General features: G+C 39.8%; 1 pseudogene; it reads right to left on the bottom strand.

The window, feature by feature from the left end:
• The window catches only part of LOC141540964 (limbin-like), a 153191-nt pseudogene extending 133862 nt beyond the window's left edge, over positions 1-19329 (bottom strand).
• Positions 19330-20070: the final 741 nt, after the last annotated feature.

Genomic DNA, 20070 nt, shown 5'->3' with positions numbered 1-20070 from the left:
GCCAGGAACATGGACCACCCTGTTATGTTCTCTGCTTTTCTTGGCCTTTTAGCTTCCCTGACCTCTGTAAAGTTTCCATTGAGCAAGATGACTTTCCAGTCCTTCCTAATCTTAGCACTTTCCCTTGGATTCTGCTCCCACTTTTTCTTGATGATTGTTGTTTTGCGCATTTCTTCCTCACTGGACAATAAACTCCTTGAGAGCAGGGATTGTGCTGTTATTTTTTCTTTCTTTTATTCCTGACACATTACACTTTGGTGCATTTGTCGTCATTTGCACGTCCCACTCTGGTTTCCTACTAATGTCGAGTTCTGCTGTTGTTCAGTCCTGTCCGGGACTCTTTGTGACTTCAGTTGTTTTTTACTTCCCATTTTCAGCATTCAATTTTTTAAAAAATGTCTTCTTTATGTAATTTTTTCTTTATTATTATATTATAACAATATCATATTATTATATATTTATATAATATTTCTTTAAGAAATAAAACAAGCATTTCCATCATACAGTAGAACAGAAAAAAAAAGAAAAAAGACTCTGAAACATGAAACAGTTTTCACACCTTTTTTTTACCTCCTGTTGACCTGCCGGGCATCTACGAACATCTCATTCTATGACTGTGCGACAGACTCTTGGGATCTCTTCTATGATTGCCATTTCCTTCTCTGGCTCATTTTACAGATGAGCCAATTGAGACAGACAACCAGGATTAGGTGAATGAATTGCCCAGAATCACAAAACAACCAAGTGTCTGAAGCCAGATTTGAACTCGGGGAGATACATCTTCCTGACTCCAGACGCAGAGCCATGTCCACTGTGCTTCCCACCTGCCTCCTGGCTCCTAGCACACCCTTAAAAATGCGTGCTGAATGACTAACTCTGAAGTCCCCACAAAGTTTCCATCTGGTAGATGACAAATCAATATTTTTAACTTGAAATGGCCTTTTTAGAATGTATACTACAGGATTTTTAATTAAATACAAAATATAAAAGGCACAGCTAGGTAATATAACTCAATTTTGTTTTTTAAAGAATTTAAAATATAAGTGAAACTATTGGTGCTAAGGAGAAATCACTACCCTTCTGCTTGAATAGAAAATCAGAGCCCACAAGCCCCTGGATCTGAAAGAGATCTTAGAAAGCCATGGGTGTGACCCCTTTAGTTTGCATATGAAGAAATGCACATTGTTAGCCAGTTCTTCATTCAGTTGGAGGGAGAGCAGCCGAAGGCCCTGGAACAGTTGGAGGCTATTCTGGAATAACCAGCCCCATGAAGAGCTGGGAGGAGTTTTCCTGCCTTATTGCTTCCATCCCATTTTCCTACCCGTCTGTCCTTGTATCTGGCTCCTTGGCCAACCTCAGGGAGACTGCCTCCATACCTCACCTGTTTGCAGAAAATATCTTCTCCTACCCAACTGTTCCTCAAGCAAGCCCTACTATAGGCAGCCTTTCTACTATATGAAAAGGTACCAAGAGTATCATCCCTTTCAAACATGCACCTGACTGCTTTTACATAGGTATATATTTTCTTTATATTACATAGATCTGCATATACTGAGATATCTATGTGTACATGTATTGTATGTATATTATACACATGTGCAAATACACAGAAATGTGCCCAAATATTTGTATTTATGTATATTAGATCAGTTATTGCACATAGCATGCTATAAATGTATGAATATAAAAAGAAATACAAATACATAAAACCTAGAGAATAAAACCAGAACCGCGTACTTGGTGTGCTGCTCACGAGAAGGTGCGCACCTGGCCAAGCAAGGTTGTGTCGTCCTTTGTATTTGTGTCCCCGGCACCTGGCCAAGGACTGACACACGTAGATGCTTAATGAGCATTTTGATTGAAGAACCAATGAATAGTTCCAGACATCTGATTTCCAGATGTCAATGTGGAATTGGATTTGCCTTTGGGGGGGGGGGGGGGCGGGTGAGTTGCTGGACACAACTAGTTAGTGTCTGAAGCCAGATTGACTTGTGCTGCCTCCAGGGCTGGTGTTCCCTCCACTCACAACTTAGCTTCAGTAAAAGGCAAATCCAGGGCTCAGCTATGTCTAATTTGGAACTTCAGTTGTTTCTTTTTTTTTTTCTTTCCTTTTTCAGCATTCATTTAATTGTTTATTTTTCATTTCCTTCTGAACTTCAGAAATCAAACAAGCATTTCCATCACAAAGTAGAATAAAAAGACTGGCCATGAAACAGTAGAGGGTCACAGTCAGTGGGGGAATTCTGGGTGAGGTAGAAAACCCTTCAGCCCAGAAGAAATCTGCTGGCAATGTCTGATTCGGCTCCCCGGCTCCCCCTAAGGGCTCTCGGCCTTTTGGAGATGTCAGGGAGCGATGACAAGCCATGTCGAGATTGAAGCAGAGGGATTGCAGGTGGCAAACTGCTAGCAAGTTGTTTGTGTGGTCCCACGTGCTCAGAGTTGTGCTTGTTACATTATAAAAGGGGGAAAGCCCTTAAAATAAACAGATTCCATTTTCCCACCATCCTCAGAGTCCCGCCTCATCACTTCTCCACTAGGAAGGTATATTTTATTTTTTTTTTAATTTTTTTTTATTATATATATATATATATTTTATAATATTATCCCTTGTATTCATTTTTCCAATTTACCCCCCCTCCCTCTATTCCCTCCCCCCGACGACAGGCAATACCATACATTTTACATGTGTTACAATATAGTCTAGGTACAATACATGTGTGTGAATATCATTTTCTTGTTGCACAATAAACATTAGAATCCGAAGGTACATGCAACCTGGGCAGACAGATATTAGTGCTAACAATTTTCATTCCCCTCCCAGTGTTTCTTCTCTGGGTGCAGCTACCTCTGTCCATCATTGATCAACTGGAAGTGAGTTGGTTTTTCTTTATGTTGAAGATTTCCACTTCCATCAGAATACATCCTCATACAGTATTGTTGTTGAAGTGTACAGTGATCTTCTGGTTCTGCTCATTTCACTCAGCATCAGTTCCTGTAAGTCTCTCCAGGCCTCTCTGTATTCCTCCTGCTGGTCATTTCTTACCGAGCAATAATATTCCATAACCTTCATATACCACAATTTACCCAACCATTCTCCAACTGATGGACATCCATTCATCCTCCAGTTTCTAGCTACAACAAAAAGAGCTGCCACAAACATTTTGGCACATATATGTCCCTTTCCCCTCTTTAAGATCTCTTTGGGATATAATCCCAGTAGTAGCGCTGCTGGGTCAAAGGGTATGCACAGTTTGATAAATTTTTGGGCATAATTCCAGATTGCTCTCCAGAATGGCTGGATTCTTTCACAACTCCACCAGCAATGTATTAGTGTCCCAGTTTCCCCACATCCCCTCCAACATTTGTCATTATTTGTTCCTGTCATCTTAGCCAATCTGACAGGTGTGTAGTGGTATCTCAGAGTGGTCTTAATTTGCATTTCTCTGATCAGTAGTGATTTGGAACACTCTTTCATGTGAGTGGATATAGTTTCAATTTCTTCCTCTGAGAATTGTCTGTTCATATCCTTTGACCATTTATCAATTGGAGAATGGTTCGGTTTCTTATAAATTAGGGTCAGTTCTCTATATATTTTGGAAATGAGACCTTTGTCAGAAAGGAAGGTATATTTTAATCACCCGGCTGTGGAGGCTCTAGAAAGCAATGGTATGTTTTTGTCATCCTAGCTTGCGGGCTCTAGAAAACGGGATATTTTATTCACCCTGGTGTGAAGGCTCTAGAAAGCAATGGTATGTTTTGTCACTCCAGCTTGGGGGCTCTAGAAAGCAGGATATTTAATCACCCTGCTGTGGGGGCTCTAGAAAGAAACAGTACATTTTGTCAGCCCAATTTGGGGGCTTTAGAAAGCAGGACACAACATGAAATAGTCCTAACACATTTTTAACCTCCTAATGCCCTTCCCTGGCATCTAGGAACGTCTCATTCTATTACGTATGACAATCTTTCTGGATCTCTGCTCCCCCTGCAATGATGGGCTGGAGTTTTTGCCAATTCTTTTCCCAAGGCATTCATCTCCCCACCCCATTTATAGCCAATGTTCAAAAGAAAAAGCATGGACAAACATTACTCCAGACATTTTAAAGTCACCTTTACTACTGAGAAGTAAAATCGCAATTTCTGGTGTTTCAACTAGCTGTAACACAAAACAATTAAAGGAACTTGGTTGCTAAAGAAAGGAGAAAAAAAAAAGAAATAATAAAACAGGTAGTTGAGAAAGTGGATGCCATATGCAAATCTGCTTGTTTTTGTGATTTCGAACTATCTTATTTCAGTGACACCTTCTGAGCAGAATCAAGGTTCTTTCAGAACTAAACACACTTGCTTTGGGTATTTTATGTACTCAGAGGTGAATAAATGCAAGCAAATAAGGCAAAATTTGAATACCATGAGGTTAGGACCGCCATGGAGAAGACAGATTAAATATGTTCTCCTTAGTCTCAGAAAGCAAAACGAAGAGCCACGAGTTGGAGCTCTGAAGAGGATGCCAGCTATCACTAGGATTATACAAAAGTGGAATGTGCTGTCTAATAAAAGTGATGGGGAGAGCTAGGAGGGCATTTGTCAGGATGCTGCAGGTGACTATAAATCATAAGGTGCAAGCTTTCATTTTCTTTTTATGTCCTTGTTCAGTTATATTCAGTTGTATCTGACTCTGTGACTATTTGGCATTTTCTTGGCAGCAGTATTAGAGTCCTTCTTTAGACAATTTTTATAGATGAGGACATTGAGGTAAACAAGGTGAAGTGACTTGCTCAGTATCACACAGATATTAAGAGACTGAGCCTGGATTTGAACTCAAGAAGATGAGACTTCTTGACTCCAGCCCTGGTACTCTATCCATTGAGACATCAAGTTGCCCATATTTCTTTTAGCTTCACTATAATGCAAGATTAAATTTTATATATATATATGTGTGTGTGTGTGTGTGTGTGTGTGTGTGTGTGTGTGTGTGTGTGTATATACACACACACACACATACATATACACACATACACATTTTAGGTATATTATATATATACGTATTATACAATATATGTATCCCTTAGATATATATAGCATATATGAGTGTGTACCTTATTTCATAAATATACAAGATTATAAATATATATATACATAAAGAGAGTTGATTATATAAACTAATATTTTTATATAAACTAATATTTTTACCAATCATTTTCTCAGGGTTATATTAGAAGCAAGCACCTGTTGAATCATTTTGAGATAGAAAGAAGGCTTAGGAAGGACATTGTCTTAGAATGATCCAAAGAGCTGTCACAGGCAAGTTGGAGTCTGATTTTAAAGCATTGTGTGGGGGGAAGAGGGGGGCATTTTTCTAATAACTGAAGTGGTTTACAAAGGGAACTGCTTGGTTTCAGCATCACCATTTGGGATGTTCTAGCAACTTTTATGACCGCCAGTCACGGATGAGCTAGCTCATGCACGCTCCAATAGCTCATAGCATGCTCCAACAATACAAAGTTCCTCCTTTGACAAAGAACATGAATTATAAGAATCAAAAACACAGGTTTTCCAGGTTAATCTTAAAAAGACCCCCATGTCTCAGGATCTCTCAGTACTGTTCCTTAAATAATCAGGCTTTTTTTCTAGAAGATGATTAAAAAAAAATCTATAGCAAGTGGTTGAATAACGAAGGTTCTGGGACGAGGTGTTGCCCTTTAGTGGAATGAATGTCAGTCCTCCTGTTTCATTCAGACATTCAACTTGTGCAAGATTGTTGATGATTTGGAAGATGTCTAGATGGTTTAGTAGATAGAATCCGAGGTCTAGAGTTAGAAAGATTCATCTTCCCAAGTTCAAATCCAGCCTCAAACACTTCCTAACTATGTGACCCTGGGCCAGTCACTTCACCCTGTTTGCCTCAGTTTCCTCATCTATAAAATGAGCTGGAGAAGGAAATGTCAAAGGCCTCTAGAATCTTTGCTAACAAACCCCAAATGAGGTCACACAGCGTTTGATATGACTGAAAATGAGTGAAGAACAACCACAATTTGGAAATCTTTCCTCTCACTGAACCAAAAATCTGCTTCCAAAATGTCCACACATCGCTCCAAACTCATTCTCCTCTCTGGGGTCAAAGAGAATAAAACAAACCCTTCTTCCAGATGGAATTTCTTCAAACACTTGAAAACCACTATAATCTGGCTTCCCTTACCGGGTCTTCCTAAGCAATATCCCCAGTCCTTTTGTTGAATTGCCAAGAGCCTCAGACCCCCATCTTCTTAATTTCCTTAGTCTGGATGAATGGTTTAAGGGCCTTCACCATCCTGGAGGCCCTCTTCTTGGAACTCTCCAGTTACTTCTATGGCTTTCCTCAAGTCCAGAAGGGAATGCAATATCCCAGATGTGCTCTAACCGGAGCAGGGCACAGAACAACCACTACATCCTCATTCTATGCATCTGGACAATGTAGTTTCAGGGCAGCTGGAAAGGCCCAGGGATATGAAGAGCGCTGGCAGAGCAGATGAAGTTCACATCATAATTGAAAGTTTTCAAGGTGTTTTCTACATAACAATCCTTTGAGGTAAATTCTGCAAGCAGTAATATTCCCATTTAACAGACAAGAAAACTAAGGCTCAAGGACATTGACATCATCAGTTGTACAACTAAGATAACCTCTGTACTCAAATCCAGCTCTTCCTGATGGAATCAGTGTTTCATCCTAAACCATGATAAAGGCAAAGACTGGCAAAGTCCCAGAATGTAGCAGGTAAACATGTAGCTAGAATTAGTAAGGTATATTAAGGTTTTAAAAATTCTTCAAAAGTATTAATTAATATTTAATTATTATTAATTAATAATTAAAGGATTAATAATAATTAAAAGGATGAGAAAATAGACAGATTCTTATGTTTTGGGGGACTAGTCTTTGTGTTCATCTATATAGAGAATAAGAAAACACACACAAGAGAAGAGACAAGCAGAGAAGCAAAGAAAGAGATTTTTTTGGCAATAATCTTTATATTCAGATGTTTAGAAACTAGAAGACAATAGAGACAGAGACCCATACAAGAGAAATTTCCAATTTCAACACAACACTTAAAAGCACAAAACAGACAAACATCCCAGCCCAAGGCTTGCTTGGTATTTGGTCAACCTGGGCAGGTCACATAAGTTCCTTGAACCTCAATTTCTTCACATGTGACATGAGGGGCTTATGGGACGTGGGCTCCCAGGTTGTTCCTCGCCCCATCCTATGACTCATATGCTACTTCCATTCCTAGCCAAATAAAATGAAGCCGCTGCGTATTCAAAGGCTGAACTCCTTCCATTTTCTTTAGTTATGTCCATGAAATCTATTTGAAGACCAATCAATAGTAAAAGGGACAAATACCTCGATTGTCAAATCTGTTCTATGTAGTAAAAGTTCTTTCATCTCAGATATTCTAGATTTCCTTATGGCACAAATATTCTCAGTTTTGTGTTTCAAGTTCCCTCCATCTCTGACTTTTTAATCTCTAAGAATATGTTATTATTTAAAATGCCTTTTTCCACTCCCCAATTTTGCCATTGTTATTGTAAATAAGGAAGGGGCTATGGTAAGTTTAGAATTCACAGCATTAGAGAGGGCTGAAGAGAATTAACGTTGCACTAAAAGATTAAGAATCCTGAGTCTTACCCAGGATTCTTAATAAAAGAATACAATATAAGAATAAAAGAACACAAAACCATTAGAAGGCATACCAAAATTTAAATTGGCTTATTCTTCAAATGACCTAATGTCATTTTAAATTTTCCAGACAAAAATGGTTGGTCTGTGCTTTCGAGGACTACTGTCTCATGAGAACAAAGGATCTAATAACTGATATGTCTATACTACTTTTTGCACGAACTGGTGAATTAGGTAGGATTATTATTCTCATTTCATAAATGAATAAACAGAGACTCAGGAATATGAAAATTAAGAAGCCAGCAGTCATTAAAAATGGTAAAGAGTGGAGCCAGGATTAAGCCACATCTTCTGACCAGCCTGGAACTCTTTAGACTCTGCCGCCGGCCACAGGGGATGATACTGTTCTGTCCTTGACCTTTGCACTTTCTGACATTCATCATTCCCCTCAACTGTCTAAACTCTTCTCTGTGAATTTTTGCCATTTTGCTCTGCCCTGCATCTTGTGTTTTCAGCCTCATTCTTAGACCATCATCTGCCTTATGGCACCTAGTTCTGGGGGTCTCAGCTAAGGATCCCCTCTCTTCCCTCTTTAAACCTCTGGATTTAAGTCTGAAGAGAACAATTACTATCCCTATGAAGATAGCTCCCAAACTTCATTTCTCTCATGGGCCCCATTCCCCCATTATCACCTGACTGCTGGACATCACCTCCACATGAAAAAGGCTTCTGCGGGAAACTGAGCTTGTCTGTAAAATCGATCCCTCACACCCACCCTGACCCCTTTCCCTGACTTGCTTATTTCCCTCTAGAGCATCCCCAAGCCTGTAGCCATTCACTGACACCCTCACATCGTGGGCACTTAATATTTATAATATCCTCCTCAGTATCCAATTATGAGTCAAGCCTTATTAATTCCACCTCTCTGAAATCCTTTGTAACATCTCCCTGGACCTCCACCCACTTATACTTTGTGGTTTTTGTAGAGATACAGGAGTGCTGGCCATTTCCTTTTCCACCTCATTTTACAGAAACTGAGGCAAACAAGGTTAAGTGACTTGCTCAGGGTCACACAGCTAGGAAGTGTCCAAATTTTTCTGGCTGTCGGCTCAGTGCTCTCTCCATTGCACAACTCAAGTGAGCTATCGTTCCAACACTCTACAGTTACATTTCCTCCCATCCCAGTGCTCTCTGTTCCAGCACTGCAGGGACCCTACCAGCTCTGCCGTCTTGTGCTCATAGAACCAGAGATTGAACTCCATCATCTCCTTTTACAGTTAGAAATCTAAGACCCGAATCATCGAGAAGCAGAGCACAAAATTGCTTCTGGATTAGAGATGTGGTGTTAGTTTAGGAGTCATGACAGATGCATGTGAAATGAGAGGAGAAGGGTGGTACAGACTGTAAGGGCCCAGTAGAGAGAAATAGGGGACAGCAAAGCAGGCACAAGAGCAGAGCATGGGGTTTGTGGACTTAGAGTTAAAATGTGCCACAGAGGCCACAAATGAATTCCTCAATGTCTACTAGCTAGCAAGCTCTCCCAGGTTGCTGCTTAGGACCAATCCAAGACAACCAGAGATGACAGATGCTGAAAGGAGCTACTCCAAGAATCCGCCTTTTCCACTGAAACCCAAGGATGAAAGTCAGACCAAGAGGAGGATCGAGCTGGGGAAGCAGCTTGTGGTAATAGTCATCGGGCGGGATCTGCTATTGCTGCATTTACAGAGTTTTAAGGTTTAAAAATACGCTCTCATTTGATCCTTGTAAGAACCCAGGAGATATATATTGTAATTAACACCAATCTACAGATGAGGATACTGAGGCAGATAGTGGTTCAGTAACTTGCCCACGTTCTGCATCTAGTAAGTAGTGGGGGAAAGATTTGGTCCAGATCTGTACCCACTGTGTCCCCAGCTAATTGTATGGACAAAGTATTTCAGCTTCAGTGTTTGACTTTTCAGTGAATCACTTAAATTAATTCTTTAAGGGTTGATGGTTTGACCTCCTTACTGTCCAAGTAACTCTTAAGTCTTCTTTAACACTTTAGCATCAATTCAAGTGTAAGAGGAAATCCATTACCTCCATAGAAGATCTATTTTTCAAAATAGCTCTCGCTGTAGATACTGCCAAAATGTACACCTTGTATTATTGAAATAAAAGGACAAAGCAAAAGTTTGGACGCAATTCTAAGTAGTTTCAAGTTCTGACCCACTAGCTTCTATGTGACATTTTGGACAAATCCCTTTACTTCCTTTAGCCTTAGTTTCTTTATCTGCAAAAATGGCAGAATGAAGTTCTGGGGGTGGAGCCAAGATGGCCGAATAAAGCCAAGAAGCTACTCAAGCTCTCCCAGTTTCCATTGAAAACCACATGAACCTCTGAGTGGAGGCTGATAGAATGAGACCACTCTCCAGTTCAAGACAGACTGGAAAAGAAAGATTAGTCTTTCACTGGAGTGAAAAGTGTTCAGTCCAGGTCAGATGGATTCTGGGAAACTCATGAGAGGTCTTAATCACAGCAAATCAGCAACTGAGACTTCAGTCCTGGCTCAATAGAAGAGCAGATCAGTGGGGCAGCCTTCAGTCTCACCTCAGAAGGTAACCTCTGGGAAACCAGGCTGTTTCCTGAGAAGAACAGGCAAAGCTATTCCTTCAAAGCTTGGACTCAAAGCCAAGGCTCAGAGCAGCACAGAAAGCTTTGGGAAGCACTCCCTTTGCCCCAAGAGCATCTGACCATTAAAAAAAAGAAAGAAAGAAAGAAAATGAGCAAGAAACAGAAAAGAACCTTGACCAGAGAAAGCTGGTATGATGACAGGGAAAACTAATGTGTCAACTCAAATGAGGACAAAATGTCCACAGAGGAAATCTCAAAGAAGGATATGAATTAGTCCCAGACCCAAAGAGACTTCTTGGAAGTGCTGATAAGAGACTTTAAAAAGAAAAAAAAATGATTGATCCCCTTTGGAAAGAGACTGCCAAGGAAAATCCCAAGGAACATTGTTGCAAAAATCCAAAACTACAATCTCAAAAAAAAATTTACTGCAAGCTGACAGACAAAAACAATTTTAATGTCAAGGAGCATTAGTCAGAATTATTCAGGATCCAACAGCTTCTACAATAAAGTGTCAAAGGAGCTGGAATCCCATATTCCAAAAGGTAAAGGACCAGGGTTATAACCAAGAATTAAAGACCAAGTGAGACAGAGAATCATCCTACAAGGGAGGTGATGGATCTTCAATGAAGAAATGAAGAAAGAAACTTTCAATCATTTCTATTGGAAAAAAACAAACAACTAAACAGAAAATTTAATCTATAAACACAAGACTCAAGAGAAGCATAGAAAGGTAAACAGGGGAAAATATGTTATTAAAAGCCCAAACTGTTTACATTCCTAGATGGGAAAATGATATCTGTGCCTCTTGAGCACTGTGTCTGACACACATGGATGGACAGTGTGGTTGTGAATAGACTCTAATGTAATGGCATCCAACAGAAAAGACATCAAGGGGGAGAAAAATCTGTACTGGAAGAGCAAAGGGGAGGTAAAATGGGACAAATTAGATCACATGAAGAGGCACAAAAGAGCTATTGCAATCCAGGGAAAGAAGGAAAGGAGATCAACATTATCTGAAGCGTGATCTCAGTAATTTTGACTCCAAGAAGGAATACCTTAATCACTCAATTGTGTATACAAATTTATCTAACCATATAAATAAGTAGGAGGAGAAAGAGGAAAGAAAAGGGGGGGGGGGTTAGATAGAAGGGTAAGCAGAAACAATAGGAAAAAGGGTAAGAGAAGGGGATAGAGTGATAAAAGTTCAAATGAGTTGGTTAAAGCACTTAAGAAAAGGGAAGAGGGGTGATAGGAGATAAAGTAATGGGTAGAGTGAGTCAAAAAACAACTACTGAGGACAGGATAGAAAAAGAGAAAAATATAATCAGGAAGAAAATAGGATGGAGGGAAATATACAGCTGGAAATCATAATTGTGAATGGGATGAACTCTCCCATAAAAAGGAAGCAAATAGAGTGGATTAAAAAATGGAATTTTACAATATGTTATTTACATGACAAATACATTTGACATATACAGAGTAAAGATAATAGAACTGAATTTATTATCATTCAGCTGAAGAAGAAAAAAAAGCAGAGGTAGCAATTCTGATCTCAGATAAAGCAAAAGTAAAAATAGGTCTAATTAAAAGAGATAAGGAAGAACAGTTGATCTAGATGAAGGGTACCATAAAAATGAAGTAATAATGATAATAAAAGTATATGCACCAAAGTAGTAGAACTTACAAATTCCTATAGAATTTTTTAAGCCAGTTAGAGGAAGAAATAGACAGCAAAACTGTGTTAGTGATCAACTTCAACCTTCCCCTCTCAGAATCAGATAAATCTAACAACAAAGTAAACAAGAAAGAAACTACAGAATTTATCAGAATCCTAGAAAACTTACATATGATAGACCTCTGGAGAAAATTAAATAGAGACAGAGAGAATACACCTTTTTCTTGGCAGTACATGGCACCTACACAAAAACTGACCATTTATTAGGGCATAAAAACCTCAAAATCAAATGCAAGAAGGCAAAAATAACAAATGCTTTCTTTTCAGACCACAATACAATAAAAATTATATTCAATAAAGGGCCAGCAAAATCTAAATCTAAAAACTAATTGGAAAATAAATAATTTAATCCTAAAAAAAATGCATGGGTAAAACAACAAGTGACAAAAATAATACATAATTTCATCTAAGAATAACAATGAGACAACATACCAAAAGCTATGTGATGCCATCAAAGCAATTCTTAGAGAAATAAGAGATCAGTGAATTTGGTGTGCAATTAAAAAAGCTAGAAAAAGAACAAATTTAAAAACACCAATTAAATACCAAATTAAAAAATCTGAGACTCAAAGGAGAAATTAGTAAAATTGAAACTAAGAAAACTATTGAACTAATGAAACTAAGTTGGTGTTACAAAAAAGCTTACAAAATAGATAAACCTTTGGTTACTTTGATTAGAAAAAGGAAAGAAAAAACCAAGTCACCAACATCAAAAATGAAAAGGGTGAATTTACCACCAAGGGAAAAAAAATTAAAGCAATAATTAGAGGTTATTTTGCCCAACTATATGGCAGAAAGTCTGACAATCTAATTGAAATGGATGCATGTTTACAAAATTATGAATTGTTCAGATTAATGGAAGATGAAATCAATTTCTTACATAGTCTCACTTTAGAAATGAAGAAGTTGAACAAATCATTAAACAAATTCCCTAAGAAAAAACATTAAGGCCAGATTTCTACTAAACATTTTAAACAACAATTAATTGCAATATTATGTAAACTGTTTGGAAAAATAAGTAAAGAAGGAGTCCTGCCAAATTATTTCAATGACACAAAAATGGTTCTGATACCTAAGTCAGGAAGAGCCAAAACAGAGAAAAAAAATTACAGACTAATCTCTTTTATGAATATTGATGCAAAAGCTTTAAATAAAATATTAGAAAAGAGATTATAGCAACTTATCAGCAGGATAGGACAAGTGGGATTTATACCAGGAATGTAGGGCTGGTTAAATATCAGGAAAAAAAACCTATTATTATAATTGACCATATCAATAACAAAACCAACAAAAATCATTTGATAGTCTCAATAGATTCAGAAAAAGCTTTTGACAAAATATAGGACCCATTCCTTTTAAAAACATAGGAATAAAGGCACTATTTTTAAAAAATAAGCAGTAAACCAACAGCAAGCATTATTTGTAGTGGAGAGAAGCTGGACAAATTACCAATAAGATCAGGGGTGAAACAAGGATGTCCATCGTCACCACTATTATTCAATATTGTGGATGAAATGTTGGCTTTTGTGTAAGAAAAGAAAACAAATTAAAGAAATTAGAACAGGCAATGAAAAGATAAAAATACCACTCTTTGTAGAAGGTATGACGTTATACTTGGAGAATGCTAGAAAATCATCCAAAAATGTATTGGAAATAATTGGCAGCTTTAGCAAAGTTGGAGGATATAAAATAAACTCACAGATCATTAGCGTTTCTATATATTACTTGCTAAGTCCATAAGCAAGAGATGGAAAGAGCAATTTTCTTTATAACAATACAAAAAAAATGTTTAGGTGTCTATCTGCCAAGACAAACCCAAGAATTATATGAACATAATTACAAAACACTTCTCACACAAATAGTCAGATTTAAAAAACTGCAAAAATATCAATTGCTTATGAGTAGGTTGATCTAATATAATCAAAATGACAATTCTGCCTAAATTGATCTATATGTTCAATGTCATAACAAACTGCCAAAAAATTATTTTATAGAACCAGAAAAAATAATTCATGTGGAAAACCAAAAGGTCAAAAATATCAAGGGAATTAGTGGAAAAAAAAAAAAAGACAAATCATGGTGTCTTTGCAGTATCAAACTTAAAACTACATTATAAAGCAGCAATCATCGTTGGTACTAGCTGACAAACAGAGTGGTGGATCAGTGGAATAGATTACATGTAACACAATATTCAAGGTCTACAGCAATCTAGAGTTTGACAAACCAAAGACCCCCGCTTCTAGAGTAAGAACTCACTATTTGACAAAAAGTGCTGAAAAAACTGGAAAATAATGTCAGACATTTGAAACAGACTTGTATCTCACACCCCATACCAAAATAAAGTCAAAATGGTTACATGATTTGGGCATAAAAAATGATACCATAAAGAAATCAGAAGAGTAAAGAGTAATTTACCTTATGGCCAAAGAAGAATTAGAGAACATTATGAAAAGCAAAATGGACAACTTTGATGGCATTAAATTAAAAGTTTTTGCACAAACCAAACCAACAGAAACAAGATAAAATGGGAAGTACAAAGCTGGAAAAAATCTTTTCAGGCAGTATTTCTGATAAAGGTCTCATTTCTAAAGATATAAAGAACTGTGTCACATGTATAATACAAGTCACTCCCCAATAGATGAATGGTCAAAGGATATGAACAGAATTTTCAGATGATTAAATTAAAGCCATTTATAATCACATGAAAACATGTTCTAAATCGCTATTGATCAGAGAAATGCACATTAAAAGAACTCTGAGGTACCACCCCATACCTCTCTAGATTGGCTAAGGGGACAGGAAAAGACAATGACAAATACTGGAAGAAATGTGGACAAATTGAGACACTAATGCATTGTCGGTGAACCAATGATGCATCCAACTATTCTGGAGAAGGATCTGGAACTATGCCCAAAGGACTATCAAAATGTACATACCATTTTGACCCAACAGTGCCATTACTGGGTCTGTATCCAAAGGAAATCATAATGGAGGAGAAAGTACTCAAATGCACAAAAATGTTTTAGCAGCTCTTTTTGGGTTAAAAAAGAATTGGAAAATGAGTTGATACCCATCAATTGGGGAATGGCTGAATAAATTGTGGTATAAGAAGGTAGCAAAATATTATTCTATTAAAAAATGATGAACGAATTGATTTTAGAAAGTCCTGGACAGAATTACATGACCTGATGCTGATTGAAACCAGCAGAATCAGGAGTATATTGTACACAATAACAGCAAGAATATGTGATGATCAACTATGAAAGACATGGTTCTTCTCAGTGGTTCAATGATCCAAAGCAATCTCAAATTTTAGACAGAAAATGCCACCTGCAAACAGAAAAAGAACTAAGGAGACTAGATGTAAATCATCATATGCTTCGTTCACTTTTGTTTGTTTGTTTTTTCCTCTCATTATTTTTCCTTTTATTCTAATTTTTTTCTCTCAACATGATTCATTAAATAATGTGTATTAAAATAAATTTTTAAAAAATTTAAATGACAGAATAATTATTCTACCTAAGTCACAGTAGTATTAGGAGGATAAAATGAGTTAAGATGAGGGGAAAAAACCTTCTTAGAATAATTAAACTGTTGATGTTCTTGTTGGAGTTGTTTGTCCTTCCTTCTAAAAAAGGACCACGAGGTCTGGAAGGTGACACCATGAAATGCAAGTGAGTTGGACTGAAGTGAGAGAGGGCTATTCAAGGTCACTTGTCTCACTTTCCCCTCCAGAGGCATCTGAGTCCGGCGCCCAGATGCCAATAAAACATTTCGAAAGCTTTTTGTGGTTACTAGATCATAATTGGAAAGTAAATAAACATTTGCTAAAAAGCATTTATAAATACTCACAAGACAAAACCTGGATTTAAGATTCCCCACTGACAAGTAACTGGCCTCATGACTCTGGGGGCAAATCACTTCACCTCTCCATCCCTCACTCACCTGTCCACACCAAGTGGAAGTGGAAGAGAAAATGCAGAACCATAATGTTTCAGGAAGTTTATCACTGAGAAGTGTCTACGCCAGAAGCGTCAAGCTCGCCACCAACGGCTGCAAATGGCAAACTTCCCCAGTACATCCAAAGAGAATTACAGTGTAACTGGAAAATGCTCAACAAACTCCATCAAAGTACGATACAGCAGAAATGATGCCCATTCCTGGTTTTCTAAGTGAATTTGTGCTCTATAGAGATCTGTTTTGATTTGACTTTTACATTACTGATCTATACTTAATGAAATCAGAAGTCAGAAAAGGAAGGAAAAGAGAGTGAGGGAGTCGGGAAGAGGGAGGAGGAGAAGGATGGATCTGGGGCGGTAGAATAGAGTCAGGAAGATTCAGGTCCTCCCTTTGAACACTCTAGCTATGTGGCTCTAGGCAAGTCCCTTGAGAGTGTCCCAAACAACTGTGTAAAAGGTGCCCTTCTGCAGGGCTACCGGAGCTTCCATCATCGGGAATTCCAAGAAAAATTCCACCAAAAAATAAAAGGAATCAAGTAGAACATTCAATACTTAGAGATCCCCCAAACCCTAATTTATGGTGATGATCATAGGTTTTAGAGATGGGAAACAACAAACGGTAAATAACAACTCCTTAGTCAGCCTCCTTATTTTATGAGAAAACAGGCGCAGAGGCAGAATTTCTCTACACAGACACACAGACAGACATACAGACACACAGAGACACAATCTTAGTGCATTTTTAAACTTAAGAAAGCTTAAAAGTGAGCTGCACTCAGTTTGGGTCTGTCCGACCTGTGCAGACCCCTTTACTAATATGTATTTCTACACATTCTTAATGTCCTAGGCCAATCTGAACTTCATGAACAAAGCACGGGTTTCGAATGAGGATTTTAAGAAGTTTTGTTCTTGTTGGGGCCTTGTATGGTTTGATTTGGGGCTCAGAGAAGGGGGTCACTCATTTCTAACTAATGAAATGTTCTGTGAGAGGCGGTATGTAGGAGCAGAAGGACCCCAGACTCCAGAATTGGCAGCCAGATTTCCAGTCCCACGGGGAACTTGGAATTGGAGACTCGGATTTGAAACCTGTGCCTGCTGTTTTTGGCCCATATGAACTTCAGTAAAGTCTCTTACCTCCTGCGAGTTTTGTTTTCCTGGAAGCAGCCAAGTGCCCAGTCAAGATGATTTCTAAAGGCTCTTCCAGATTTAAATCTATAATCATACTTTGTTTCAAAGGAATTACCCAGGGTCTGAGAAATAGGTAGCTTTCCTAAGCCTCCCTTTACTACAGTTCCTGTAAGTGCCAATTAAAATCCCACCCGTGGGCATCGAGGTGGTGAAGTGGATACAGTGCCCGGCCCGGAGGAAGGAAGAATCTCTCCGAGTTCCAATCTGGACCGGACACTAGTCCTGCACTCGTGGACAAGTCACTTCACCCTGTTTGCCTCAGTTTCCTCATTTGTCAAATGAGCTGGATGACAAACCACTTATTTTTCACCAAGAAAATCCCAAATGGGGTCATGAAGAGTCGGACATTACTGAACAAGAGCAGAAGACTGCAGTGATAGAAAACTCAACAATGGACGCATCTCGCTTCACTGGTTACTTCATTCTCCTCGCACCACCCTCAATTGTGCATTTGTTCCTTCCCCTTTATATCCTGTGGTCCTTGAGAAAGGACTTACTTTGGCTCGTATCAGTCTTTGCATCCTCGTGATGCAAAGAGCTAGGGACTGAATTTACAAGTGATTTCATTAAGGTCGGGAAGTCCTAAGCAAAGAACCCCCTTCTGTCAATGCTGGACAGAACCTTCTCTGGGAAATCGCAGGATCAAGTAGCTTGAGCAGAGATGCACAACCAGCATGTGCCAGAGGAGGGGCTCGAACCCAGCTGTTCTGGGCTCTCGGGCCACTGTCACACTGAAGGGGAGCCATCTAAAGCTACTTATTGAATTTCCAGTTTCTCTGACTCAGCTAACCCGATGAGGAGGCAAATGTTGCTCCATTCCCTCTCCTAACCACGTCCCCGCTCATTAGAGGCGGGGTGCCGTGCTCCCAAGGAGCCCAATCCCTCTATCAGACAACTGAAGGTCCGTTTGGACATGACCTGTGACCTCACTACTGCCTCCTTGGATCCCGACTGCAACAAGAGCCAGTCCTGAGTAGCTCAGAGACCTTACCCCGACCCTCACTTTGTGGCCTGGAAGTCACCTTGTATCACAACAACCAGCCCTATCTCCAGGCAGGAAAGCCAGAAGAAATGGTCAATAATAGCAGCGGCCCAGAAATAGCGGGCAGAGTCCAAAACCGATGATCCGCCCGCCTGTTTCCCAAATACTACAGGGACTCAATCTCTCCATCAATCAATATCTCCATCTCCTCATCAGGGAAATGAGAATTGGAAGGCAGCGTTCAAGGCTCTAAGTCTAATTCTTACTCTGTCTTTTCCAGTATGAATCTATAAGGAATGGAGCACTAAGAAGAGGAAACCACATGTCGCCAAAATTGCTTCCAAAGAGCAGTTTCCCTCTCCTGCTCTCTTCAGCTCCGTCACCTAAACCAAGAATTCTGAAACCGCGGGTCACAGCCCATAGGGAGTCACGGGATTGAACGTGGCCTTCACACAATCACGATTCAGGAAACGTTTGTAGTCCCGTTTTCTTTACCTGTGTATCCCGGGTTGTGTAAAACGTTTCTTCCGTGAAAAAGACTTGCCGGTGGGCAAAGTTTGGCGTGATGCAGGGCGGAGGCCGCCTCAGTCCCTCTTCTTTCTCCTCAGTCATCAGCCCCAGTTTCTCAGCTCCAGCATCCTGAGCCTCTTGGCTTAAAGCTAGAGGGAAACAGAGATTCAGTCAACTGTCTTGTTTAGCAAAAGGGGAAACTGAGTCCCAGAGCTGTAGGTGCTTTTGTTCCCAGGCTTCCCCAGAAGGTGCAGAGCCTCTCTCTAAAGCCAAGGCCCTTTCACAGAGGGTTGGAATCCTAGATCCAGGTTCCTTTTAGATCCCAGCTGCCCAAATACTTCTACGTGTTCTCTGAAAAGACTTAGGGGAGTTGTTACTGGGCATGCTCCTAGGGCAGGGTTTTGTTTAGAAAAGAGTCTGCTCCGGAGGGAGGGAGGAAGGAGGGGGGTGGAAATGAGTCAGAGGGGAAAGGATGCTGGGGTTTGCCTGAGCACAGGCGGGATCTGCAGGCTGCAGGGGCTGGGACACCCAGTCCCCCTCTCCTTGGGCACAGCTGGGGGGGGACCCCCGCTCCCCGCACACATCTGCTCCACTGGCTTCCCAGAAAGTTAGCGGGCACTTGGGGCTCGCTCTGAGTCATAACGAGTGAGCGTGGGGGCTGCATCTGAACTGACGACTGCTGGATGCTCGCCATCCTCCTGTCTGCATTTTGGTGGTGCTCTCAAATGCCCTCCTCTGCACTTGGTATAAAGCAAGAGTTCAAAACCAAACCAAAATAAAACAGCGCGTTATTGTCCCACGTCCTAGAGCCATGGAGACTGGAGAAAATTTGATCTGGAAAGTCCCCGTAGGAGCCAATTCAGGCCCCAACTTTATTAATGCCATACTGGAAGCTAGCGAAGGAGAGAAGGCATGATTTGCAATGGAAAGGACATTTGATTTGAAGTTCCAATGCACCCAAGTTCCAGTCTGGATTCCTCTGCTTGGACGCTGTGCGACAGGGAGCACGCCCCTGAAGGACCTTTAAGATACCTTGAGATCAGGAGTTTTAGCCTCTTACCGGCTGAAAAAATCTAGCATCCCCTCTGCTAGGTCCTGCTGCCTCTCTCTGCCATCTATAAAATGAGGAACACGGACCAGCTGCATCCTATCTGCTGTGTCCACTGCCTCCTCATCCGTAAAACGAGGAACACGGACCAGCTGCGGGATCTCCAAGGGCTCTGGCAGCTCTATCACAACTGGCCTTTATGTGTATAATTCTTTATATTTGCAGGGCCACGTACTTCATCTCTTGAACCTCTAAGCCCCCTGCAAAGTAAATACTACAGAGAACTCTCCCCCTTTTATAGATGAGGCTATTGTGAATTAGAATCAGTTCCTTGGCCACAGGTATATGTCTCACAGATACGGTTTGTGCCTGTGGTCCTGGCAGGAC

Source organism: Sminthopsis crassicaudata, chromosome 4, assembly GCF_048593235.1.
Source record: "Sminthopsis crassicaudata isolate SCR6 chromosome 4, ASM4859323v1, whole genome shotgun sequence".
NCBI lineage: Eukaryota > Metazoa > Chordata > Mammalia > Dasyuromorphia > Dasyuridae > Sminthopsis > Sminthopsis crassicaudata.
This window is presented reverse-complemented; position numbering and strand designations above follow the sequence as displayed.